This window comes from Schistocerca cancellata, chromosome 3, assembly GCF_023864275.1.
Source record: "Schistocerca cancellata isolate TAMUIC-IGC-003103 chromosome 3, iqSchCanc2.1, whole genome shotgun sequence".
Taxonomy (NCBI): domain Eukaryota; kingdom Metazoa; phylum Arthropoda; class Insecta; order Orthoptera; family Acrididae; genus Schistocerca; species Schistocerca cancellata.
In genome coordinates this window covers 879151520-879179506 of record NC_064628.1, presented here as the reverse complement: position 1 = coordinate 879179506, position 27987 = coordinate 879151520, and positions in this window count along the sequence as shown.

Genomic DNA, 27987 nt, shown 5'->3' with positions numbered 1-27987 from the left:
CTTCTGTGAAGCTGGTAAGGATACACCGATGGCCCAGGATGGATCAACGTCGTAGGCAGAGATTCAATTTATGCCTAGTTGTTCCATAGACCACCTTCCTAGACTGGAAATAACGTACACAGTGTTATTGGTGTCATGCAAGCCAGCTCTGTAGGATCGCATTACGGCTGCGAGCACAAAGGACGTGTAAACAGTTGTTTGTTTACCGATAAGACAGTCGTAAGAAATGGTGATCTACTGATGCGGCTACGTTACCTCCAGCGTTTCGACATAATGGTTAAGACATCCGTCGTATTTTGCTGAAATTTCTCGTATAGCAGACGGAAGGTACAAGAAAAGGAACACGTGTAACCGCAAGCAGAACTGTAAACTTCTTCCATATTTTTTTCATTTGGTCTGTATGTAAGCCCAAATAATATTACAGTTTGTCTCATCTGCAAAACCAAGTGTGTTTAAATAGTTCACGTATATTTTGCAGGTGTTTAACCGGTGTACTTTTAACAGACGTAACTTAATGACGTGCTTTTAACGAGTTTTCATCAACTTCGGCTTTTCTTCGAATAGTATATTTGTTATGAAAATGCTCCTATAAGTAGAACGTGCTATTTATCGTTGACAGAAAGTGTCTTTATTCATTTAAGGGTTGTTACGGAACCTAAAGTCTGTTTTAAACGTGTATAAGCTGATGTTCTCATAACACGATTGTACAAAGCATGTGTTAAACTCAACCAGTACTCAAATATTTGCTAAAGTACAGGAATTGTCTAGACAAATCGTAAAGTTTTGAACATCATTTCTGAGATACTTCGAATCTCTTCTGTTTCGTTTTCTCCAAGGTCCAAGTTTCACCGTTATACAATGTTGTACTCCAAACGTACAGTCTCAGTAATGTCCTCGAACTTAAGGCATATGTATAACGCTAGTAGACTCCGCTTGGCCAGGAATCCACTTTTTACGAGTGCTTGTGCGCTTTTTTTTGTCCTTCAAACCCGTTCATCAATCCTGATGTTAGCTCCTCGCTGTCCTCATTTCTGCTACTTCTCGTCTTCGTTCGATTTACTGTCAATTCCACATTCTGTACTCATTAGAGTATTCCACCCAACAGAACACATAATTTATCTTCATTTCCTCTCAGGATAGCAATGTCGTCAGCGAATCGAATCATTGACATGCTTTCACGTTGCATTTTAATACCACTCCTAAACCTTCCGTTTATGTCCATCATTGCTTCTTCGATGTACAGATTTAACAGTAGGGGTGAAAGACTACGTGCCTTACACCCTTTAAAATCCGAGCACTTCGTTGCTCGTCGTCCACTCTCACTATTCACTCCTGGCTCTTATACATACATAATGTATATTACCCGTCTCTCCCTATAGGTTACCCCTATTTCTCTCAGAATTTCGAAAATCTTGCACCATTTTACATTGTCGAACGCTTCTTCCAGATCGACAAATCCTACGAATGTGTCTTGATTTTTCTTTAGTCTTTCTTCCATTATCAACCGCAACGTCAGAATTGCCTTTCTGGTGCCTTTACTTTTCGTAAAGCCAAACTGATCGTCATCTAATACACCTACAATTTTCTTCCATTCCCCCGTATATTATTCTTGTCAGGAACTTGAATGCATGAGCTATTTAGCTGTTTGTGCTATAAATTGGTTGAAATGGCTCTGAGCACTATGGTACTTAACTTCGGAGGTCATCTGTCCCCTAGAACTTAGAACTACTGAAACCTAACTAACCTAAGGACATCACACACATCCATGCCCAAGGCAGGATTCGAACCTGCGACCGTAGCGGTCGCGAGGTTCCAGACTGTAGCGCCTAGAACTGCTCGGCCACCCAGGCCGGCTGTGCTATAACTCTCGTAGTTACTAACTCTTACAGTCTCCTCAACTGCGATGATAATATTTTTCGGAAAGTCACGCGGTATATCACCAGACCCACACATTGTACACAGCAATGTGAATAGTCGTTTTTGTGCCACTTCTCGCAATGATTTTTGAAATTCTTGTGGAATGTTGTCTATACTTTCTGCCTTATTTAGTCCTAAGTCCCCTGAATCTCTTTTAAATTCTGTTTCTAATACTGGATCCCCTATCTCTTCTGTATGGCCAACGACCTTGTTGCAGTGGTAACATCGCTTCCTGTCAGATCACCGAAGTTAAGCGCTGTCGGGGTGGGCTAGCACTTGGATGGGTGACCATGTTGTTGCCAAGCGTAGTGTACTCAGCCCTTGCGGGGAAAAGTGAGGTGCTACTTGACTGAGACGTAGTGGCTCTGGTCTCGTAAACTGACATACGGTTGGGAGAGCAGTGTGCTGACCACATGCCCCTCCATATCCGCATACGGTGACGTCTATGGGCTGAGGATAATATGGCGGCTGGTTGGTAGGGTTGGGCCTTCATGGCCTGATCGGGCGGAGTTTAGAGTTTTACATCTCTTCTATATATCCGCCTGCGTGGCCGAGTGGTTCTAGGCGCTTCAGTCTGGAACCGCGCGACCGGTACGGTCGCAGGTTCGAATCCTGCGTCGGGCAAGGATATGTGTGGTGTCCTTTCGTTAGTTAGGTTTAAGTAGTTCTAAGTACTAGGGGACTGATGACCTCAGATGTTAAGTCCCACAGTGCTCAGAGCCATCTCTTCTCTATCGACATCTGTTTCTTCTTCCATTTCGTTAAACAAGTCTTCCCTCTCGTAGAGGCCTTCGGTGTTATTTTACCACCTATTCGCTCTGTCCTCTGCATTTAACAGTGGAATTCCCATTGCACTCCTAATGTTACCACCCTTGATTTTAATTAGTCATATAACGTCAGTTTATTGCTCGTGAAGATGATACACCTAGCGGTATAGAAGGTGGTCAATTTTTATGCTGGCAGTTTAGATGTACACATGGTTTATGGAAGTTTATTTTCCGTTGCTGCTGTCAGCTATGTTTAAAATTGTACTTTTGATCAGTTTATGTAAGCAGTCTGGCCGATATATGCACAGCAGTAGTACGAATTCGTAATATGGGAGTGGCACCCGGAGGTTTACTTAAGCTTATGGAGAGATACCTCGTCATCCACGAGTATGACGTGCTAACACAAGTTTCATTATCGCCGGATGTCTGTGTGACGTAACCCGTCCACGACACTCTGGCGCGTACGGACGTTCCGTCAGATCCGGTGCCCGTGGCGCTGCCCCTGCCGTGACGAGTCCATCAGATTGCATTCAGATCGGCGGCGCAGGTCGCGCTAACGACCCCCTGAATAATGTAACGCGCGTGGGCGGCGAGCCGGGTGCAAAAAGGGCGCGCGTGCGTACGAGCCAGCCCAACTCCATCCCCCGACCACCACTACCACCACCACCACCACCACTTCCCTTTTTAACACACGCGTACATGCCCCCACCACCCCCTTCCACCCGGTCGCCAACATCTGCACTAATTGGCGCGAGGCAAGTTTTTCTCTCTTTGTACATCTTAATTAGTCAGCCCGGCTGGGGTACGCTAAGTGCGGGAATATGGCGCAACCTTTGAAGCTGCTGCTCTGCGCACCTGAAAAGAAGGGCGGACGGCAGGAGACGGATTTTGATAAACAGCGGACACGTCACGGAGGGAAGCGTTTCTTCACACGAACGCACGGTAATTTGGGTACAGTCGTGAACAGTGTTGAAACGCATTAGAGTTGGTGAATACCTTTGGGAACTGCTTATTATGTTAATGGGGATTAGTGGCTGCAGAGATTACACTGGTATTTATTTACAAGTCATTTCAGTATTTTCCTCTATCTTAAATACCCTGAGACATTTTTTTTTTTTTTTTTTTTAGATACAGTCCTAATGTGACAAAATACACACACTGACGGAAAAACGATTAATGTAGAGTAATGAAATTTCGGGAATTTAATTTTATTATTATTCTGGATTTACAATGTGAGTACATTTTTCCAGCACCTATTCTAGATTACAGTAAGTCACTAATTATTGTTCTCCACTCTTCTCTATTTGTCCATAAATCTTCAGGAATGTTGTTCTTCCTCATTGCTGACTGAACTCCCTGTTTCCATGTATCAAGTGGTCGTCCCCTTTTTCTTCTTCCAATTGGTACCCAGTCGATTATGCATTTTGGTAGCCTTTCCTGTTCCATTCGTCTGATGTGTCCATACCATTTAAGTTGTTTGTGCTCGATGAAATCAATAATTGAATTTTTACATTTCATCTTGTCTCTGATTACTTCATTTCTTATTCTTTCTCGTCTTGATATTCTTGCTGAACGTCTCCAGAAATCCATTTCTGTGGCTAGTAATTTTGATTTCAGTTGCCATTTTGTTGTCCACACTTCTGAACCATATGTAATAATGCTCCTAACTATTGTTTTAAAAATCCTTATTTTGTTATCAGTTGGTATGTGTTTGTCCCAGAGAATTCCATTTAATAAAGAGATTGTCGTCTTTCCAGAATTTATTCTTGATCTAATTTCTTTGTCCTGTTTCCCATCATTTGTAATTTTCACACCTAAATATTTATATTCCTCAGTAGCTGTTATTGTTCCCATCCCTTCTTCTAATATTAAGTCTCCATTCACTCCACCAATTACCATGTACTTTGTTTTATTCATGTTTACATTTAGACCTGATTTTTTTATATTCTTGAATCAATTTTCTGGTCATATACTCTATGTCCTCATAGTCTTGGGCTATAATCAGTTGGTCATGGTAAGGTATTTTAGTGATTAACACTACGAGATAACAGGTTAATGCAACCGTGAAATGCTGGTACATTAATAACGGGAGACTCTTATGCTCCAGATGTGTATGTGAGGCCCTGAGTAGCGTTCGCGCGGTCCAGATATCAGATGTGCCTGTATGGGCCTTGGCCCGTCAGAAAGTGAACAATACCATGGCATGTTGCATGGGGGCTTAATTAAAAAGAAAAGGGACTAATATTAATGAATAAATCCAATAATTTTAGTAGCTGTGTGACCGGTTACGAGGTCTCGTAACTAGTTGGCCCTGACTAGTATTAGCACGCAATCTGACTGCATAAAATAAAAATAAAGAATGACAAGGAATTTCCATTAACGCATTTGATTAATTAAGTCCCCTGCAACTATAAAAGCTACGAAACAACAAAGCACAAGTGTAACTGTTCTGTGTGTGGTAGTATGACTCATCGTGCATGTACCTGGCTCGGTTCTTTCTCAATACGACAAAATATTTTAAACGCCATTTACAATGAACTAATTGCATACTATATTGCACATAGAAACCAGAATTACAAGTCTAATAAATGAACACGAGCCAGATGCTTTGTTGACTGTACCTGTGAGCAAGAGGGATTATCATTAAAGAAAACTGTAATACGTTTTTACTTCATTTTATATTGACGAAAATTCCATTACACCAGCATCATGAATCAAAAGCCCATCTCCTTTCTCAAATATATTCTGACAATTGCAACTTATTCCATCTATACATTACGCCAACCAAGCAGCGTCTACTCTCTCGCCCAACAGAACAACAACAGCCCTCGACATCCTCTGAACTACTACTGCGCTCGACATCCTCTGAACTACTACTGCACCAGTGGAGGCGGCGGAATAATAATCTTTGGCGCAATCTCTGGCGCTGTGACTCAGTGTAGCCACCTTTCACTGTATCTGCGTACTTCGATCGTTCCGTCTCCCACTACCATTGCCATGTGAAAAGGCGCCAGTTGTACAGTTGACGCATTTCTATAAAGTATTCCCGCTGCTCAGTGGAGAATGTCCCCAGAGCCATACACACAAGGCATCTGCTGACGTGGTGTCGAACACGCCATTCTATGCAGAATGCTCAAAAAAGGTTCAAATGGCTCTGAGCACTATGGGACTTAACATCTATGGTCATCAGTCCCCTAGAACTTAGAACTACGTAAACCTAACTAACCTAAGGACATCACACAACACCCAGTCATCACGAGGCAGAGAAAATCCCTGACCCCGCCGGGAATCGAACCCGGGAACCCGGGCGTGGGAAGCGAGAACGCTACCGCACGACCACGAGCTGCGGACATGCAGAATGCTCCCAAGGGTCCTCGCCTCACAGTATTTCTATAGATCACTAGACACGGGCGGTGCTCCCATGCGCTTGGTGCAAAGCATATTATGGCGTCGAAGAGAGCTGTAACATACGCTCATAGCGTCCTCAAAGGTAGTCTTCATTGTGTAATGTACAGCCTTGTGCGTTAGTTGTGTCGCTTTGTCAATTGTCGGTCTGGTGTGGACACTGAAAGTAAGTCGTTCGGTAACACATATCCTTACATACCGTTTATGTTATCCAGCTTAGTAAGTGGATTCCGCTTCAGTGGAAATGAGCGTATGGCATCGTTACCCGGGAGGCCACACGCGGGTAAGTTCGGCCGCCAAGTACAAGTCTTATTTCAGTCGACGCCACATTGGGCGACTTGCATGCCGTTGATGAGGATGAAATGATGATTAGGACAACACAACACCCAGACCCCGAGCGGAGAAAATTTCCATCGCGGCAGGAAATCGAACCCGGGCCTGCTTGCAAGGGAGGCGAGCACCGTACCACCCAGCTTAGCAGGGCCCCATTAGTAATAGCTGTACTTGTTTGTTTTCTACTATTTTGAGGTTGTTTTGGCTACAGTATTTACTAACACCACGACGATGTAGAAATACCCCAAAGAGTAGCCTGTGTAATTGTAGTCGATCACAAACGGGCCCCGTCTGTACCCTAGCCAATGTGTTTAGGAGGCTGATTGGCCTGTAGCTTCTGTGGTCAGTAAAGTCCCTGTTCTCTGACTTCTTACTAACGATCACGTTGGTTATTCTGCAAAGAGCAGGGATTATTCCCTGCTGTATGGCGTCGTTTAGCAACTCCGCTACGAAGGGGGTGATCTATCGGATAGTATTTTTAAGAATTTCCTTATTAAGTCCATCCAGGCCAGGCGCTGTTCTATTTTGAAGTCTACCTATCGCTAGCGCTACCTCTTTAGAGCCAAAGCGAAAGGGACAGTTACACCTCCGTTTGCATAAATACCGTTCTTTTGGTCACGTAAGAGCTTACGTCACTGGTCGTGTAATGTCGCTTGGGAGGACAAGGCTCGAAGAACTTTCATTTCGAGGCTCCTCCTCCACAAATTGCATATGTATCAAACTAAAAATGTAGTGCATTAAGTTATTTAAGGAATACTGCAAAAAATGGTTCAAATGGCTCTGAGCACTATGCTATTTAACTTCTAAGGTCATCAGTCGCCTAGAACGTAGAACTAATTAAACCTAACTAACCTAAGGACATCACACACATCCATGCTCGAGGCAGGATTCGAACCTGCGACCGTAGTGGTCGCTCAGCACCAGACTGTAGCGCCTAGAACCGCACGGCCACTCCGGCCGGCAAGGAATACTGCACCCAAGCAGCAATGAACTACAGTCTATTCCTACTATCAAATTTACAACCATAAGTGTATTATTCATGCAGGACTAAAATTCATATATTCCAAGTATCAGATCCTGAGTATGTATAATACCAGTCGCGCACGTATCTAAGGTATAGCACGTAATATACCACAACTACCAACAATCAGACAAACAAACAACTACTGAATGTCATGTAGTGTCCTGACATGCAACACTCCAAGTAGCATATTAACATATAAAAGTATAACAAACGTACATAAACACAAACCATTTCAGATGAGGATAGTTCGACGTTCTACGAGATCTTCTCACGTGAAATAGGCAGAATTAGGTTCTTATCAATCAACAAGCTACTTAGACTATATTAAACATCCAAATACACTATATCACTTCCCTCTACATATTGCAACTTATTTTCACCACAATTATTGCATTAATATTTTTAATGACATTTGCATTATGCAGGGTGAGTCGCGTAAGACATAACACCCCCTTTATTCCGGGGTCGATTGCACGTATGGGCATGCGGTTTTCGGCGAATCACAGCTGACCATGGGGGACATACGTTGGTACATGCACAATAATCACAACGTTTGTATTGTCCGAGAGCACGGAAACTCGGCCCGCGGGTCGCATGAGGCGTGTTTACAATCTGCAGTCGCTTCCGACCGCCACGACCTTCAATCGTACAATATTTACCAGCGTCTTTTAAGTGAAGTTTGAATCACAATAGCAACATGCGTTACATCACTATACGCGTCTTTTCCAGAGCGTTCGAATGATGGTAAAAAAAGTATAGCGTTCCATTTGAAAAACATGTACTTGCCTCATTATCTCGGTCAATATGAACGTTGTGATTATTGTGCATGTACGAAAGTATGTGCCCCACAGTCGGCTATGATTCGCGGAACACCGCTTGTCGATACGTGCAATCGCCCCGGAATAATGGGAGTGTTACGTCTTTCGCGACTCACCTTGTATAAATTACTTTCTCCTCAACTAGGCACAATCAAATTATATAGAACCACATAAACAACTGTTACGGATTCAATTACCTGTAAGCTTTGAGAAATTTTTATATATTATGCTCTGTATATTATTTAAAATAGTATTAACAACTATGTACCAACAATATTGTAATAAGAAGTCTTTGCAGTCAGATTTAGAAGCATACGACCCACCTTACATTTCAAGGCGGTGGGTTACTCCATACTGTTAATGAGATGAATTAATGAATTGATCGTGTGTTAGTTCTTAATCAGGGAGGAGTTTGTTCAGCAGATACTGTGCCGAGCGTCTCTAGCCCTTTGTACTGTCTAATCCTTTTAATGATAGCATAGCTGTTAGGGTCTTAATTCGTTTCACACTGTGCAATATGTACAGGAACAGTGTTTATTGTGTGTGGACGCTAGGAGAATTGGTTTCTGTCCATATACAGAGGGAAGCTGCATTGACCACTGTTAATAGGCTTCTGGCTACTGCTCAAAGTTGCAGCAACATCAGAGCATCGGAGATGTGACATGTGAAACCTTTGGAGCCGTTGAAATCTCCTGGTGACCAGATTGTCGCCGCTACTTCACTTGAGAGTGAGTGGCGGACGGTGGTGAGTTCACGTGTCTCTTGGTGGAAGGCGAACTGGCCACATGGCGGACTCCTTCATTCTACAATCCTTACGCTTTACCGGCAGGTACGTGTTGTTACCCAGTGTTGATAACACTTCTGAGCCATCAAGGGAAGGCCATACTGTTGGCCCAGTGGCTGACTTTTCTACCCACTCCGAAGAAGTGTAGACGGCAGGTGTACTAGTCATTGAGAGATCTAACATTGGGGGGTAATGAAACCCTCACGGAAATAACAGGCAGGTCGGGATAGAATGCCAATATGCACTTAGTATGTTTGTCAGGGGCCACGTCCGAGATGTGGTAGAGGCCCTGCTGGAGGCTATCGGAGTGCACTTGGTGCAGCTCGCTGCAAATAGTGGCACATGTAGGCACAAATGACGCCTACCACTTGGGTTCCAAGGCCATCCCCCGTTCCTGCAGACAGATGGCTTATTTAGTGGAGACAGCATCACGCATGGGGTGCGGGCTAAGCTCAAATCATACCTAAGGTCGACTGCAATCCATAGATTTGGAGCAGAGTGGAAGGTCGAAAACTGAGGCTCAGGCGATTCTGTGACGGTATTGAATACGAATTTCTCAACCTCAGCAATCGGGCGAAGTGTTCCCTGTTCCCCTCAACAGGTCAGTGCAGCGCTACACGCAGGAAGTGGTTACTATGGTAGCATAATACGTGTGTCGTGTTCATGGTGTGTTTTTGATGTTACAGGAAACTTCCCCATCCCCTGTTATCAGAGATGAATTGCATGCCGAAATCGAAGAAACATCAGCCACATTGTCCTCAGAGAATGCTCCTCCCCGTGGATGGAAAATAAAAAAAAAGTTAATGTGGTTGGTACTAGTAAACTGCAGGAGAAACGTGGTAAGGTCGCAGAATTAGTACCGCTTATTGAAAGCTATAGGGGCGAAGAGGAAGTTGGTTGAAACCTTAAGTGAATAGCTACGAATTTTTAAACTCAGATTTGAATATTTATCATAAGGACAGGTTAGCCGCCAATGGTAGCGTCGCATTTATCGCAGTAAAGTATTCGATGATATCTAGCGAGATAATAATGGATTCCGAATGTAAATTAATGTGGGTGATGTTAAGCATCAAATATGGTGAAAACGGTAATCGAAGGCTTTTATAGACAACCAGTGACAGCAGCAGTTTTCGTACAGCGCTTGAGAGGGACGTTGATGAATTTCATGAATAAGCCGAAACAGTCTGCCCAGTCTGTCGTAAATAAAGATTAATTATTGTAAGCACCTGTTTGGTGTATGTGCTCTGTGGTGTCACCGCCAGACACCACACTTGCTAGGTGGTAGCCTTTAAATCGGCCGCCGTCCGTTAGTATACGTCGGACCCGCGTGTCGCCACTATCAGTGATTGCAGACCGAGCGCCGCCACACGGCAGGTCTAGAGAGACTTCCTAGCACTCGCCCCAGTTGTACAGCCGACTTTGCTAGCGATGGTTCACTGACAAAATACGCTCTCATTTGCCGAGACGATAGTTAGCATAGCCTTCAGCTACGTCATTTGCTACGACCTAGGAAGGCGCCATTACCGGTTACTATTGATGCTGTAAAACATGTACCGTCAAAAGCGATGTTCACCATTCATGGGTTAAAGTTAAGTATTCCACAGCTACGTCCTTTTTTGCTAGTCTAATTTCCTTGTCCTGTTCCAGACCTCACGCCAGCCTGCGTGAGCTAAAACGCGTGCCTTTCGGCTTCCTCTCGTACAGGGTTGGCTCTCTTGCCAATCCACAACATGCTCAATCAATCACATCGTAATAAGTTTCTTGATTGTGCTATAGTTACAGGGGGTGACTTCAGCTTGCCTGGTATATATCGGGAGAGTCATACTATCAAAACTGGTGCCAGAGACGGAGATTTATGTGAAATTATTCTGAATGTCTTTTCCGAAAATTACTTCGAGCGCTTAGTTAGAGAACAAACTCGTGAAGAGAACATCTTATACCGCCTAGCACAAACAGACCTGAACTTCTCGAATCAGTTATCCTAGAGGAGCGTATCAGTGATCTTAAAGCTGTGATAGCGCCTATGACTAAGTATATTACAAGGAATGCAAAGAAAGGTGGGAAAATACTTCTGCTTAGCAAGAGTGACAGGATATAAATTGAAGTCTATCTGAGTACCTAGTCGCCGGCCGCGGTGGTCTCACGTTTCTAGGCGCTCAGTCCGGAACCGCGCGACTGCTACGGTCGCAGGTTCGAATCCTGCCTCGGGCATGGATGTGTGTGATGTCCTTAGGTTAGTTAGGTTTAAGTAGTTCTAAGTTCTAGGGGACTGATGACCACAGATGTTAAGTCCCATAGTGCTCAGAGCCATTTTTTGAGTACCTAGTCAAAATGGTACAAATGGCTCTGAGCACTATGGGACTTAACTTCTGTGGTCACTAGTCCACTAGAACTTAGAACTACTTAAACCTAACAAACCTAAGGACATCACACACATCCACGCCCGAGGCAGGATTTGAACTTGCGACCGCAGCGGTCGCGCGGTTCCAGACTGTAGCGCCTAGAACCGCTTGACCGCTCCGGCCGGCTCTGAGTAGTCAACATGAAATGTTCAGTGCTGGGTACGAAGAAACAGAACACAAATGAAAAAAATTCAGAGCCGTGGGTCAGTATGCCCTGCTCAAGGTATATTCCGAGCAAGGTCTTGAAGTATGGTAAAGACCTGCCGTGGTTTAATAGTCGTTTTAGAATATTACTACATAAACAAAGAGCGCTTCATCACAGATTCCAGAGACGTCAGTACCAAGCTGACCAACGGAAGTTGAACGAAACGAAAACGAGTGTAAGGAAACAAATGAGAAAAGCGCTCAGTGGCTATGAAAGTAAAATTTTGCCAACCGATGTGGCTAAAACCCCAAAGAGGTTTCGATGTTACGTAACATCAGTAACTGGTTCGAAATCATTCTGTTCAGTGTGTGACCATAATGGCAAATGCAATATAGAACGTCGAGATATGGAATTCGGTCTCCAAAATCGTTTCACCGCAGAACACTGTAACACAGTCTCTCCTTTCAATGATCGTACGAACGTCCAAATGGCAGATATTGAGATCGCGGAATAGGAAAGGAACTACAGTCGCTTAGCGGGGAAAGGGTCAGACCCGGGTGAGATACCTACAAGATTCTTGCTCTCCTCCCATCAGCATTTTATTGTCGATCGCTAGTGCAACGACGGGTACTTAGCTGCTGCAAAAAATCGAGGGTCAGTTCCGTTTTCAATAAAGATCGAAGGAGAGATACGCATAATTAAAGGCTTAAACTGTTGACGTCTGTTTACTGCAGAATTATGAAACTTGTTTAATGCTCACGTATTATCACGTTTTGGGGGAAACGAGAACCTCCTCTATCGACAAGGATTCCGCAAACAGAGATCTTGGGGGACTCAGCTGGCTCTGTTCCTCCATGAGATCCACAGCGTTGTAGACATCAGCGCCCTGGCTGGTGCCTGGAACGGTGGTCTGATCATTTAATATTAAAAGCCTACGACCAAGGTGTGGACGGGGCCAAGGAATTGACATATCAGACGTGATTTAACACATAAATAATTTATTCATAACATACAATACATAACACCAAGAAAACATAACACATATCAAATCCTGCTTTGATGCTTACGATTGCCCAAAATCGGAGGGCCACCACTTTAGATTTGGAAAGGCTTTAATTTAAGAAACTAAAACGCCTACTATAATTTTTTAAAATAATAATAACACACCGCATAAGTAATCGCTAAGTGAACGCACCCTTAAATCTTTAATTATTAATCACAAAGCGTGGGTTTACCACACTTAAATTCTCATTGCAATATAAAACATAGATACATGAATTCACAACACAGCATGGCTTCAAAATTTCTACCTCGACAACCTATGGTCCTAAAATTTTCGTATTACATTCCAGCCAATCACACTTATAACTTATAAGCACGGTGGGTAAAACACAAACGTTTGCACTATAATCAATTTTAATAATCCACAAACACTCAAAAAACAACATCAGAAGTTCGATACGGAGCATGTAAGCCTGTTTATACAATCTTTCGGACCAAAATAGGCACGAGCGCCACCATAACAGAAGTGCGCTAGTTGCTTTTAGGATAGGAGTTCGCATTAGCTTACTCACTGAGCACATATTTACTTAAGCGACAGGTAAGATAGTTAATGCAAATAGAAGGTATTTCTAAAGTTTTTTTTTCCTTCCTCCCTTTTAACAAGGGTTTTTTTAGTAAGGTGGAAATTACACTTTGAGGAGACGCAATAGCAACGTAGAGGGCACGCTATGCCACTACACACGTACTAGACTAGCCGCGTGTCCGCTGTTCAAGCCATACATTAACAACACAGTTCCATATTCCTCACACCCAAATAGTCGGGATCAAAACAAAAAAAAAAAAAAAAATCCCAAGAGCGCAAGATTCAGCGTAGCATCAGAACAGATCCTACTTCATGCGGTTGCCTTCACAAATACAGGTATCAAAATGAAAACAGGAACGTGGAACAACATTCCCTAATCAGCACAATGTTCTTCTTTAGGTCCCGGTAGCGCTAGACAACGCTGACATGCCAATGTTAACAAACATCTAAGGCAACACCCTCCAACTGACAAGCCGAAACCAATGTGACCCCTTATCAGCTCCGTGACAGGACTCGAACTCCCAACTACTGTCTGTGCAACTCACTTAGAATAAATATAGCGCAAATAGTATGGCGGACACATATACCCAGGGATTAACAGTAGACTGAACTAAAATTAACCTTAATAATACAGCACTAGATCTTGGTAAACAAGGAACCAACTCTCCACCCGAAATTCGGCAACCACAGGGCGGGAGGATGAACTACCAAAACATAGAAGTGCAAACGTACACAAATAACTACCAAAATACACCACAACACCGGTTAGCAACAATGCGTGGAGGAATCTGCACTGTCAGAATTGCACCAGTGAACAGCACAGAGGATTGCCACGGCGGTGGCCACAAGGCGGGAAAGACGACTGGATGAACTCAATCCCAAAGGACGATCAGCTTGAAACATTCACACTAAACTTCTTTTCTCCTTTCCCTCGGCGCACTTCGTCCTTTGTCCGGGACTCCTGTGCACAATTCTGAGCCGTCCCCAGTCGTCCCGGCAGACACCGCCCCAGCCGAACTGCTCCCGGACTCAAACACTCGCCGAATGCCGGCTCCACCGACCCATGATGGTTACTGTTTGTTTGCCTTCGTCGACGCAGGCGATGATTAGACTGCAATCCGCCTCCCGCGGACAACCAGTGAAGAGCAGACAGAGCGGCCCAACCAGGCCGGCGTTCCTCCACGAGTAGAAGTGCGGGTTCGATAACAACACCCGTACGTGGAAGACAGGATGTCGACGTCACCAGAGCAGACACGAAGGCCACTACGCGACAAACACCTCCAGCGTGACCGCGCTCACCTGTAAATACAGTCCTGGAAATTGAAATAAGAACACCGTGAATTCATTGTCCCAGGAAGGGGAAACTTTATTGACACATTCCTGGGGTCAGATGCATCACATGATCACACTGACAGAACCACAGGCACATAGACACAGGCAACAGAGCATGCACAATGTCGGCACTAGTACAGTGTATATCCACCTTTCGCAGCAATGCAGGCTGCAATTCTCCCATGGAGACGATCGTAGAGACGCTGGATGTAGTCCTGTGGAACGGCTTGCCATGCCATTTCCACCTGGCGCCTCAGTTGGACCAGCGTTCGTGCTGGACGTGCAGACCGCGTGAGACGACGCTTCATCCAGTCCCAAACATGCTCAATGGGGGACAGATCCGGAGATCTTGCTGGCCAGGGTAGTTGACTTACACCTTCTAGAGCACGTTGGGTGGCACGGGATACATGCGGACGTGCATTGTCCTGTTGGAACAGCAAGTTCCCTTGCCGGTCTAGGAATGGTAGAACGATGGGTTCGATGACAGTTTGGATGTACCGTGCACTATTCAGTGTCCCCTCGACGATCACCAGTGGTGTACGGCCAGTGTAGGAGATCGCTCCCCACACCATGATGCCGGGTGTTGGCCCTGTGTGCCTCGGTCGTATGCAGTCCTGATTGTGGCGCTCACCTGCACGGCGCCAAACACGCATACGACCATCATTGGCACAGAGGCAGAAGCGACTCTCATCGCTGAAGACGACACGTCTCCATTCGTCCCTCCATTTACGCCTGTCGCGACAGCACTGGAGGCGGGCTGCACGATGTTGGGGCGTGAGCGGAAGACGGCCTAACGGTGTGCGGGACCGTAGCCCAGCTTCATGGAGACGGTTGCGAATGGTCCTCGCCGATACCCCAGGAGCAACAGTGTCCCTAATTTGCTGGGAAGTGGCGGTGCGGTCCCCTACGGCACTGCGTAGGATCCTACGGTCTTGGCGTGCATCCGTGCGTCGCTGCGGTCCGGTCCCAGGTCGACGGGCACGTGCACCTTCCGCCGACCACTGGCGACAACATCGATGTACTGTGGAGACCTCACGCCCCACGTGTTGAGCAATTCGGCGGTACGTCCACCCGGCCTCCCGCATGCCCACTATACGCCCTCGCTCAAAGTCCGTCAACTGCACATACGGTTCACGTCCACGCTGTCGCGGCATGCTACCAGCGTTAAAGACTGCGATGGAGCTCCGTATGCCACGGCAAACTGGCTGACACTGACGGCGGCGGTGCACAAATGCTGCGCAGCTAGCGCCATTCGACGGCCAACACCGCGGTTCCTGGTGTGTCCGCTGTGCCGTGCGTGTGATCATTGCTTGTACAGCCCTCTCGCAGTGTCCGGAGCAAGTATGGTGGGTCTGACACACCGGTGTCAATGTGTTCTTTTTTCCATTTCCAGGAGTGTAGTACAGGACAAAGAGTCTGCTGCAATAAACACGTGAGTCGGTCGTGTTACCAACCTACGGTTTCTAAGTACACCAAGGACAGTACTCGCAATCGATAGTGGGTACACTACGGGCGGGAGTTCAAACGAAATAGCTTCATCAAAGACCAACCCTTAACAACCGCGCAAAAACAAAATAGAAGCGAAGCAATAAAAGACAGCAACGAGATGCTACAGCCCGATCGCGCCAAAACACTGTCGATTACCAAAAATATTGGCTCCACACGTCGCTCAGGAAACGAGCCGTGGAAAAATGGAAGTACACACGGGTCAGTGCCTTTTTCTTAGATTTCAGGAAGGCATTTAACTCCCACACTGCCGCTTAATGGAGAAAATAGGACCTTACCGCGTATTGGACCATACTTGTGAACTGGATTCAATACTTCCTTGCTGACAAAAAATGGTTCAAATGGCTCTGAGCACTATGGGACTTAACATTTGAGGTCATCAGTCCCCTAGAACTACTTAAGCCTAACTAACCTAAGGACATCACCACATCCATGCCCAAGGCAGGATTCGAACCTGCGACCGTAGCAGTCGCGTGGTTACGGACTGAAGCGCCTGGAATCGCTCGGCCACCGCGGCCGGCCCCTTGCGCACAAAACTCAACACGTCGCTCTTAACAGAGCAAAATCGACGTATGTAAAGGTAAGTTCTGGAGTACCCCAAGGAAATGTGATAGGACCTTTACTGTTTGCAATGTACGTAAATGATCTAGGAGAATGCGTCGGAAGCTCTTTGGGCTGGTATTAAACTATTATATTTCTTTGACAAAGAAAGATGATCAAGTATTTGTCAAATTTCTTTGACAAAGATCTTTGATGTGCCGCTTAAAAGGGATATTACAATGTCGTCAAGTTTCAAGATGGCGGACAACAACTTGTTACTATGCGCTGCACTTGCTAGTACCACAGTTACACTGTTTGTGCATTCGGAGGAAAAGCGGCGGAAAAAAAGGAAACATACTTGGATAAACCCGTGGGTCTTACGTCGAGATAATACAATCATTCAGCAAAATTTGTTACGAGAGCTGCAAGTAGAGGACGTCAAGTCTTATAACCACATTATCTATTCCGGCTTGCTGAAAAGCTGTCTGGATGTTTCCAGATGTAGAAGTGAGTGGTTGTAGTGGTGACTGTGGACATGAATTCGCCTGCAGCTTATTCCACCTGCCCATCAACATACAATTGGGCGTGTGTTCAAATAAGTGTAAAATCTTATGGGACTTAACAGCTAAGGTCATCGGTCCCTAAGCTTACACACTACTTAACCTAAATTATCCTAAGGACAAACACACACACCAATGCCCGAGGGAGGACTCGAACCTCCGCCGGGATCAGCCGCACAGTCCATGACTGCAGTGCTCAGACCGCTCGGCTAATCCCGTGCGGCTCAACATACAATTAATAACATGCTTGCGCCCCTTGCTCACCGCCCCACCCTAGGTCTAAGCCAGTTTACCAACAAGAAAAAAAAAAGAGTAGAAGGAACAAGCCAACTTTGAACCTATGTTTGGTTACATTTCACATTGCAGTGAACAGAAGACGAACGCCTTTTATGATCAAATTTACTGCGTGGCTCTAGATTTGATCAGATTTATCCGACGATAGGCGAGATTTGACAACGTTCCGTATTACACCATCAAATTTCTTTCACATCAATATTTGAAACATCAGTTTTGACAAAATAATATATTACAATACCGCCAATAAGGTTGCTCCCAGGTGATGTAGTTGTCTGTAAGAAAATAGCAACGCGAAAATTTCCAGAAAGACCTACAGAGGACTGATGAAATGTGCAGGCTGAATACATGTAACGTAGAGCACATAAATAGGTAAATAAATCGACTATTGTAAAATTACACTATTGATGACAAACTGCTGGAAACAGCAGGATTATATGTCCGGAGCGACCTTAGTATTGGAACAACAGCGGCATCATTCGAAAGTTCCGTTATCCAAGATGGCGGCCGTGGCGTGACAGACACACCCCCAGTGACGTCAGTCAAGATGGCGGAATTTGGCAGGAAGTTTGAATTTTGGCGGGAAGAAGGTCAGTTGGGCTACCTCCACTAACCTAACCCACCCTCCCACAGAAAAATTGTGCGAAGTTCAAATTCCTACATGATAATGCGTCACACCTAGGAAAATGGCGGGAAAAATGGACTTGTCTTTATTATTTATCCAACTTCAGGCATGGGTGTTCGTCGCAGGGTCTGGACTCAAACTGACTTAGTTCATAGCGTTGCCACCAGAGAGCGCCACTGTGACGTCAGATCACGACGCAAATACCGTTGCTCAAGATAGCTGCACCCAGTGTATCCACCACGTGGCTTGGTACACAGAGGACGCTGTCGTGACGTCAGCTTATGACGTGAGTACCATTATTAAAGATTGCTCTGACATCCCGAACACGCCACGCCGTCTGACATTTGGCGAGCACGTTTCGGCTGTTGACAGCTGCCACGTCGTCTGACAGTTACCGAGCACGTGGGACTGCCCGGACGCCGCAGCCGGCGCATGGGCTCCAGCTAACAGCGCGCAGTGGTCCAGCCTGCCGCGGCAACGTAACTGTACATCAACGTTTACCCCACAGCCTCAAGCCCGCACCTTTATATAGTCTTCTGTAAATATGCTACCTAAAGCAACACCCACATCGCACATCTAACCTATTAACTACCTAAGTACTTAATTCCATTTCAATTTTAATCATATTCAATAATTCAATTTACAATTTCAATATTCAGTGTTCAAATGATAAGTTCCACATTCTCCCACTATCAGCGCGGCGTTCATTCATGACCTAGCACCCCCACCCCCCACCCCTAGAATGCTGCACTCCTATTCGCCTTGTGATTCGACTTCATATAGGCATGAAAAGGTGTTCAGTATACTTTCAACTACCTAGTTTCAAATACTTTTCAAGGTCCACACCGCCACCTCTTCCTAGGAACCGCCGCCGAGTTTGAATTCTGGCAGTAAAGAAAGGTCACTTGGGCTTTCGCCACTAATCTAAGAAAATTGTTGCAAACGAAACGAAACTCACCGCCAGTAACCTAAGCCCCCACGGCGCAGCCTCTTCGTAGGGTTCAAATGGTTCCAATGGTTCTGAGCACTATGGGACTTAACATCTGAGGACAGAGAACTTAGAACTACTTAAACCTAACTAACCTAAGAACATCACACACATCCATGCCCGAGGCAGGATTCGAACCAGCGACCGTAGCGGTCGCGCGGTTCCAGACTGAAGGGCCTAGAACCGCTCGGCCACACCGGCCGGCTCTTCGTAGGGGTTACTGGCAAAAGGACTCAGCCCGCACTAGGCTGATGGAGAGAGGAAGGTGTGTACTTTATTAATTTCAGAGCAATTTATTTAGGTATGGAGTATATGTATCACAGAACACACGCTCAAACATGCTCCACATCGTACAGACCTGCAAACTACTCCTACATAACTCATCTATAACGCTCGACACACACGCTTGCTAATTGTAAACCATCAAAAATAACACATTGCACAACCTACAGACATGCGAACCACTCGTAAACAACGGACAGCACTTACGTCCAGATAGCCAAACAACTCGTAAATTGTGAAAATAATAATACATCTAAAAGACTGCTTGCTAATCGTCAACTGTCGAAATCATATACCAGCCTTTACTTAAACAATTAGAGGCAGAACCACCACCAATTGTATTTGCCACTGAGTCCATAGCCCAACTGACTTAGTTCATATCCATGCCACTAGAGGACGCTGTGTGACCTTAGGTGATGACGCAAGTACCGTAATCTAAGATGCCGCCATCTAGTGGGTTCACCACGAGCTCCAGGCCCCAACTGGCTTAGTACATTTCGTCGCCGCCAGAGGACGCCTCCGTGACACCAGCTAATGACGCAAGTACAGTTATCCATGATGGCGGCAAACCGTGTGTTCTCCATGAGGACTAATACTCAGTATCACCAGCAGAGGACGCTGTCGTCCTTTTCGTGACGTAAACCAAGATGGTGAAGGAAAAATGGTGGGAAAACGACTCAGCCTGGTCTGAGCTGCTATGGAGAGTAAGGTTAGAGTGCACAATATTTATTTTCAAACAACTTATTTAACGATAGAGTATATCTATCCCACTGATACAAAAGATCAACCCTGATGTGCCTGGGGCCATGTTGCAAGGAAGAAGAATGAGGTCGCCCCAAAGATAGGGCAGCAGAACTACATATCGATAAGCACGGCTGCTGCCACTAGCGGACAGGCAACGCTTACGAAATCGAGTGGCTCCAGTGAACATGAGTAGAAGATAAACAACGCAACTATACCAAATAAACGATACGGTCTGGCAGAAACCTACACACGGCACCAACGCGAGCCGCATCACAGCTCAGATCTGTGTGCAGGTGCCTACTTTTGTTAAGTATACTTCGTTCATCTTGACAAAGGCTGGACGCATCAACTGCAGTATACTGTTGCATGCCCATCGATACCGTTTCAAGCGAGGTGAATGAACCGTTGTGCTGTCGGTATGTCACGAAACACTCTCTAATTGAACATGTTTGTCTTAGGTAGCCGAGGGATCGGACGCCGGTAGGCAGTGACTCTGAGACCGGGAAGGTGAAAATAGTTCGCTCGGGCAGAGATGGCCGAATTGGATCCTGGCGGCGAGGCGGGGAGCGTGCCGGCAGTTAAGTCACCGGCTTTGAGCGTAAGAGCGATACCAGGAAGAGAAAATGAGGCGGTTTTCTGGGTTGCCAACCACTATTACCTCGGTTACGCCCGGCTGCAAGCCTTTGGACGTGTGGGGTGTGTACCGAGGAAAGGAGCGTGTTGTGTGCTTCAGCGACGGCCAGGACCTGGGAGCGGGCGGAGGACCGCCACTGTGTTACAGAAGCGTGTCGACTGCGAGCTGTCATTCCTGGACCGATGAACAGGTATGTCTGGTGAGCTTCCGATTTGGTTTATCGGATGCGAGTGAGCCAAGCATCGGCAATTAGCACAGCTAAGGGCCCCTGTTCTGGGACATCCATATCGAGCCTTTGTTAGACACCCTACAACAAAGTGAAGAAGTGCTAGAGGTGATAGCATATGCAGATGACCTCCTCCTGCTGGTCGGCGGCCGAAGCCGCGAAGACATTGAACCTAAAATAGAGAGTGCCTTAAACAAACTACAGCTATGGTGCTAAAACACCAAAATGACGGTGTCGCCAAGTAAGTCCACCTACTTACTATTGAAGAGACAATTAATACGTAACCCGACCGTACGAATCAACCGCTCGCCGGTTCTTCGGAGACGTGACGCACGATACTTGGGTATCATCATTGATGAGAAGTGGAATTTTGGGAAACACATCGAAACCGTAACCCAGAAAGCTCTCCAAACGCTGAATAACCTCATATCCATAGGACACAGAAGATTTCATCTTCCACCACACCTTATAAAACTTTATCATAACAGTATATTAACATCGATAGTGGGTTACGGCTCGGGAGTCTGGGCACACAGGCTCACGAGGGTGGTGACCGCCATGACAGTGAGAAGGGTTCAAAGGAACATGATTCTTAGATCGGTAGGTGCTTATCGAACAACACCTGGAGGAGCACTAATAGTCATAATGGGGCTTTGCCCCCTGGACATCAAAATCAGGGAGCAAGCTGCATGGTTCTGGAGTAAAAAGGGAAATATAACAAAAATAGAGGAAATCTTAGGTATTGGGGCTGGGGACAAGGGTGAGTTTCGGCAAAGAGGAGTACAATTATGGCAAGAACTGTGGGATGCTGATGAAACAGGGCGCAGGACACATGAGTTGTTACCAAGCATTAGGGAACGGATAAAAATGAAATACTTCGAACCTACCAGAGGGCTAATCCATTTTCTCACTGGACATGGACCTTACCCGGCATACTTACGCCGGTTTGGGAAAAGGGCCACACCTGCGTGTGAATGCGGTGAACCGGAGGGCACTCCCGATCATGTGATTTACGAGTGCCCTCTCTTCAATGATGTTGCCTCTACGCTACGAGACCAACTACCCGACCATGACACTTACAACCTAATAAGACAAGAGGACACCTTCCAAATAATAAATAGACTTGCCAACGAGGTATCACAGAATGTGTTGAGAGAATACATGAGGGAACAAGACTAAATAGCACAAATTATGACTAATACGCCCTACTCCCATTCCGCCTGTGCGTGGATAGGCCGACCATTTGGTCTGGAATCCGCCACGCGCGGGAACAGGGGGGGGGGGGGGGGGGGGGGGGTGGGGGATAAGAATAACCCGGAATTGACAATACACTGGAGATGACGTAGGTTAGAATTAGTTAGTAGGAATTAGACTAGAAATCTAGATTTAGAAACCTGCAGCGATTAACATCCTGACCTGCCCAGTGTCAGGGGCACGCCCATCGGGATTAGCTCGATGGGCAAGGCAATAAAGTAGGTTTGTACCTTGCTGACACATCTGTGATGCTGCAGGAAGTAGAATGTAGGTTTAGTTAAAAACTTAGAAGTTAAAATAAATAATTAACTGTATAGCTGCCCATTGAAATTAGATATAGCTGTAGCTCACAACTTAACATATATTGTAATTAGCTGCTAATTGTAACTAACAGTAGCAAGTAAGACCCACTAATCAAATAAGGAGTTGGGTTGGATGTATAAATATTATTGTTGAGTAAATATTTTTTTTTTTAAAATTAGCACAGCTATAACAGACATTTCCAGTAAAAGTACTGTGACTGTTTACACTACTGGCCATTAAAATTGCTACACCACGAAGATGACGTGCTACGGACGCGAAATTTAACCGACAGGAAGAAGATGCTGTGATATGCAAATGGTTAGCTTTTCAGAACATTCAGACAAGGTTGGCGCCGGTGGCGACACCTACAACGTGCGGACATGAGGAAAGTTTCCAACCGATTTCTCATACACAAACAGCAGTTGACCGGCGTTGCCTGGTGAACCGTTGTTGTGATGCCTCGTGTAAGGAGGAGAAATGCGTACCATCACGCTGCCAACTTTAACAAAGCTCGCATTGTAACCTATCACGATTGCGGTATACCGTATCGCGGCACTGCTGCTCGCGTTGGTCGAGATCCAATGACTGTTAGCAGAACATGGAATCGGTGGATACAGGAGGGTAAGCGGAACACCGTGCTGGATCCCAACGGCCTCGTATCACTAGCAGTCGAGATCATCTTATCCGGGTGGCTGTAACGGATCGTGCAGCCATGTCTCGATCCCTGAGTCAACAGATGGGGACGTTTGCAAGACAACAACCATCCGCATGAACAGTTCGACGACGTTTACAGCAGAATGGACTATCAGCTCGGAGACCATGGCTGCGGTCACCCTTCACGCTACATCACAGACAGGAGCGCCTGCGATGGCGTACTCAATGACGAACCTGGGTGCGCGAATGGCAAAACGTCATTATTTCGGATGAATCCAGGTTCTGCTTACAGCATCATGAGGGTCGCATGCGTGTTTGGCGACATCGCGGTGAACCCACATTGGAAGCGTGTATTCGTCGTCGCCATACTGGCGTATCACCCGGCGTGATAGCATTGGGTGCCACTGCTCACACGTCTCGGTCACCTCTTGTTCGCATTGATGGGATTTTGAACAGTGGACATTTCAGATGTGTTACGATCCGTGGCTCTACCCTTCATTCAGTCCCTGCGAAACCCTACATTTCAGCAGGATAATGCACGACCGCATGTTGCAGGTCCTGTACGGGCCATTCTGGATACAGCAAATGTTAGACTGCTGCCCTGGCCAGTACATTCTCCGGATCTGGCACCAATTGAAAATGTCTAATCAATGGTGGCCGAGCAACTGACTCGTCACAATACGCCAGTCACTACTCTTGAAATGTGTTATCGTGTTGAAGCTGCATAGGCAGCTGTACCTGTACACGTCATCCAAGCTCTGTTTGACTCAATGCCCAGGCGTATCAAGGCCCTGGGTACTGATTTCTCAGGATCTATGCGTGAAAATGTAATCACATGTCAGTTCTAGTATAATATATTGTTCCAATGAATACCCGTTTATCATATCCATTTCTTCTTGGTGTAGTAATGGCCACTATTGTACTTGGTGCTCTGGCACGGTTTGCGCTGCACTCCCGTCGGAGTTTCGTGTCCTACCTTGGGCATGCGTGTGTCTGTTGTCCTTAGCGTAAGTGAGATAAAGTAGTGTGTGAGCCTAGGGATCGATGATCTCAGTATTTTTGTCCAATAGGAACGTACCAAAGGAAAAAACTGTTTAGTTCGGTAGTTTTCTGGTTGTTTGCTCGAAATCCATATCATATTTCTGGATACTGATGTCGCCTCTCTCTCTAGGCAAGAAAGTTGCGTGTGCGCTCCTATAAAACTACTGAATTTATTTCTTTATTTATTGCATCAGTTTGTTATTTGCCAAGTTCGGTCTCAACTTCTTAGTTGCTTGCTGTAAGCCGTCGGATTTGTGGCGCCACTCATTTATACAGCGTGGTACATTGATCGTGACCGGGCCAAATACCTCACGAAATAAGTCAAACGAAAAGACTACAAAGAACGAAACTTTTTAGGTTGAAGGGGGAAACCAGATGACGCTATGGTTGGCCCGCTAGATGGCGCTGCCATAGGTCAAACGGATATCAGCTGCGTTTTTTTAAAATAGGAACTCCCATTTTTATTTCATATTCGTGTAGTACGTAAATAAATATTAATATTTGAGTTGGAGCAATTTTTGCGCTTCCTCCCATTATGCCGCACCATACATTAACCCGCCAACGTCGCTGATGTTCCACTTGTCGCAGTCATCGTGGATTTTCCGTTGCCCAGTAGTGCATGTTATGCCGGTTTACGTTACCGCTGTTGGTGAATGACGCTTCGTCGCTAAATAGATCGCGTGCAAAAAATCTGTCATCGTCCCGTGAATTCTATTGTGCCCAGTGGCAGAACTGAACACGACGTTCAAAGTCGTCGCCAAGCAATTCCTGGCGCATAGAAATAAGGTATGGGTGCATTCGATGTTGATGTAGCGTTCTCAACACCGACGTTTTGGAGATTCCCGATTATCGCGCAGTCTGTCTGCTAGTGAGGTGCGGATTAGCCGCGACAACAGCTGAAACACCTACTTGGGCATCAGCATTTGTTGCAGGTCGTGGTTAACGTTTCCCATGTGGCTAACACTTCCTGTTTCCTTAAATAACGTAACTATCCGGACACTTGGATGATATCGTCCAGGATACCGAGCAGCATGCATAGTACAAGCCCGTTGGGCATTTTGATCACAATAGCCACACATCAACACGATACCGACCGTTTCCGCAATAGGTAAACGGTCCATTTTAACATGGGTAATGAATCACGAAGCAAATACCTTTCGCACTGGCGGAATGTTACGTGATACCACGTACATGTGCATTTGTGACTATTACAGCTCCATCTATCACAAAGTGAAAAAAGTGGTCCAACTAAAACATTCATATTTCTTTATGTACTTCACGAATATGTAATAAAAATGGCGGTTCCTATTTAAAAAACGCAGTTGATATCCTTTTGACCTATGGCAGCGCCATCTAGCGGGGCAACCATAGCGCCATCTGGTTTCCCCATTCAAGCCAGATGACTTTCGTTCTCTGTAGTTGAAAGGTATGTGCTGAGATTCGATCAGGTTAGAGCCAGTGAAAAATGTCGATAGTTCCCAACCGCAAGGTTGGACGAGTAGTACATCTTCAATTAGTAAGATCTTTGACAGCTAACAGGGCTAGGTGCACGCGGTAAAAGTTTGAGTAGTGGTGAGGAGATGCGCAGAGACAGCAGACGTGTTTCGAGTCGGAGCTAAGATGCCTGTAGGAGGCAGGTGAGTCGTGACAGCATCAAAGTAAGAATTGGCGCTACGCACATAATAAGCTATATATTGAGCGAAACTCGGCACATACCTGGGGAGACTAGAAAGAATAATTAATAAAATAGGTTTTCTTTGGTTAAATAATGTCTATAAGCTAGATAGAAATCCCATTGTTGATGCAATAAGCGTTTTGTGAAACTTTCTCGCAAATCCATTCCATAGAAGTTTTTTTTTAGTTTTTCACATGTGCCTTAAAAGTTTGAACAATAAATATTTTTTAGATAAAATTAGAGTTTCATTTCACACCTTATGTCTTTCTCCGCCTCCTGTGCTTGCATTGAACCAAAAGGTACATTAAAGTAAAGTTCCCATGAGTGAAGCTAATAATTTCATTTATCAGAGTAAAATAATGTATATGCCATTGCACAGTTGGCAAATTATTCAGATCAGGACAGAATTTTTATTAAGTAACAAACAGGGCCAAACTGAGTAAAGTTATCTAGAATGACAATTTTATGCCACCGCACTACGGCTGAGTTGAACATATGTCTTATTATCGGCTAAACGGGAAGGAGTGCACGAGCTAAGTCCACAGAGGTAGTCAGATGCAGGTTGGTGACTTTCATTTATTTTTTACCACTAAACTTTCATGCAGTCAGATGTGTATTTTGAGTATTAATTTTCCAACAATATTTTCATGCAGTCAGATAAAGTTCAGTTCAGTTAAATGCGCAGTCAGATGCAAGTTTTATTGAAGACTAAAGCAGTCACATGCAGTTCAGTCTAGTTTAAATAGAGAATTTTTATTAACAACACTTTCAAAGTTTTTTCGTTTGATGCTTATTTCGTGAGATATTTGGCCCAGTCACTACCAATGGACCACCCTGTATATTAAGTCTGTTGATTTCATGTGTCACGTCCTGCGTGTACTGTTACTGGAGTGCACAGTTTCATTTATTGTCTTATTAGGTGTCAATACTATCATGTTTGACAGCGTCTTTTTATTGTATGTAGGGGTGTGGACTGTTAAATTATGAGGTCTCTGTCAGCGAGGACTTTATTTTGCTTTTGTTACTACTGTCTTATACGTAGCTGTAATGTCATTGAAAATATTATGTTCTTTGTGCTGTTAGTCAGAGGTTGATTAGCCAATCGGACGGTTTTGCTTGGGGTTTAGTGGTCCGCTCCGCGTGGCGGTTACTTGTTTATCTCTTGCCCCTCGCCACTTGCCAACGTGAGGCGAGTTTGGTACAGTTTGTGGTTGGTACTCGAACTTCCTGCTCAGTAACTATATTTGGAACCGTGTTTAGGCTTCGGCCACCTCACAAGTTTAATTGACCTGTCTCCGTTAACTCACTGAAAATTTACATATTGGATTTTCCTGGTGCTGTAATTTTGCGGCGGCCTTCGGTATACAATAGACGCCTGACCCAAATTCCGTACCCGAGTTAATGAGGCTGCCATTCTGGTTCTTTTGGTGGAATTTGGGTGAAATCTGCCTGACTGGCCGAGCAGGCGCAGCGTCCGAAAGCGGAACAAAGTCCGCGCTCGACCGAACAGCTAGCCATTTGCCTGTGGTCCGGCACCACTTACTCTTTTCGAGTCCTTTACACCATGCCTAGACAGAATTGTATAGCTCGACAACGTATTTATATGTTTCTTAATCACTGCGCTCCTACTGCAACTCTCGGTTTAATTTCTTTTTATTCCTAGCTCATGTAAATTGTTGAAGTGTTAACCGGCATTTGCCAACTGAGTAATCACTATGTTTATTTACTTAAGTGTGTTTATGCAAGTGAGGCTTAACCAATTGGATTTTTATTAATCTTATTCCTTGTTTGCACTGTTGGTTTTTGAGCTGGTCAAACACTAGGAAATTTAAATCTGTAAATTTCACAAAGGTTTCCACTGATTATTTGTACCATTCATGATGTAATATTTAACTTCAAATTTTTCAGCGTATTTCTCCTGTGTGCATTGCGCACCTCTGCTAACCGGCGGTATAGTAATTCCTTTATATGATGCTTATTTGCGGAATATATTTCTATTTTGGATTGAAAATCTTGAAAGTGTTCTCCTAGAAGCAATTTTTTAACTCTTTCATTGTATTGTTATAGTTTTTATTCATGTGTTTAATGTGTTTGCTATTAATCAGTCTGGTACAATTTTATAGTCATAAAGTGTTCTGTTTGTTAGCAG